Source organism: Penaeus vannamei, chromosome 14, assembly GCF_042767895.1.
Source record: "Penaeus vannamei isolate JL-2024 chromosome 14, ASM4276789v1, whole genome shotgun sequence".
NCBI classification, from domain to species: Eukaryota; Metazoa; Arthropoda; class Malacostraca; order Decapoda; family Penaeidae; genus Penaeus; species Penaeus vannamei.
In genome coordinates this window covers 33,685,402-33,686,638 of record NC_091562.1, presented here as the reverse complement: position 1 = coordinate 33,686,638, position 1,237 = coordinate 33,685,402, and the positions used below count along the sequence as shown (strand labels likewise).

The following is a 1,237-nucleotide window of genomic DNA, read 5'->3' as shown; positions in this document are numbered from 1 at the left end:
AAGAAAGAAAGAAAAAGAAAAGTGCTCTGTCCTTCACAAATAGTCTTGACATAGCTGCAGACTATTGAAAATGAAGCATGGATAATCAAAAGTTCTAATGGATTCTACCAAACAGTACCATATCTGATGAGTAATGACTCCATAGCTTTAGGCGAAGTGGTTGAGAAAAAGAAATAAAATCTGAAATAACAACAAAATAAGAAAAAACATTACTGTGATAACGCATTGGTCCCACTGATATTTCACCATTTTAGATCTCAATACGCATTTTAAAAACTTTCATATAAAAATCAGCTTTTATACTATGAATATTCTCACAGAAGTATACTAATTAGTAGCTTGTTCATCTGTTGTAACTGCATATTTATATATAATTTTCATCTGTGCTATGAAGAACTTGTTCTTTATGAAAAAATATTTACACTATTCATCTCATTACCTAAAACTGAAATTTTGAAAATAAGTACTTGTTATTCCTTTAATATTCTTTCAGTGCAAGTTTATGCATGTGTGTTCATCTGAAAGAGACTAGGTGCTTTGCAGTAATTTCCTGAGATTAAAAAAAAAAAAAAAAAAAAAATCCCCCTTTTAGAAATGTCCTGAGATGACACCTTACTTGCTCTCAGCATGAGGTGGAATGGAATTAACTACATATCTCTTTTTCTGAACTACAAATATGTTTTAATATGTGACAACAGAACTTTGGATGCTACTGTATACGAAAGAAAAACTGATGTGAAGATAGCATAACAAAAAATTGATGAATACTGGTTTTCATACTATGCATTAACATACTTTAATGCATAGTTTATCCAGAACCACACAAATAATTACTTTTTAAAACATGAAATGGAAGGAAAAAACATTTGATTCCTTTTCCTTATTATTACCTGGAAATATCTACATTAATTCTATGCAGATAATATATATATATATATATGTTACAAAGTGCAACAGCAAAATTCTGAAGTTCCGGTACATTGGAAGGATTTCTTTTGAGAGCTGTCATGTCATGTCAAACTTCAGTAACAAGACAAATGAACAAAGAAGCAAGCAACAAAGAGAATTAAATTTTCACGTGCAGAAGCTACCGCCTTCCGTTTTCAGCTTTTTATTTCTTTTTTTTTTTTCTTTATACAAATGTGTCTTGTATGTACATCTAAAAAAAATAACTTACAAAACAATTTATATGATATCTTTATTTTCCCGCTAATTTTGATGATACATTTTCTGTAGA

General features: G+C 29.4%; 1 protein-coding gene across 3 annotated transcripts in view; it reads right to left on the bottom strand.

Annotated features, from left to right (window-relative positions):
• Nucleotides 1-1,182: 1,182 nt before the first annotated feature.
• Nucleotides 1,183-1,237, bottom strand: part of LOC113800452 (ubiquitin-associated domain-containing protein 2) — a 17,757-nt gene continuing 17,702 nt past the window's right edge. For all 3 annotated transcript variants that reach the window (XM_070129893.1, XM_070129894.1, XM_070129895.1), the window contains exon 8: nt 1,183-1,237. This exon is cut by the window's right edge and continues 429 nt beyond it. The gene's annotated coding sequence lies outside the window, so the exon portion shown is untranslated.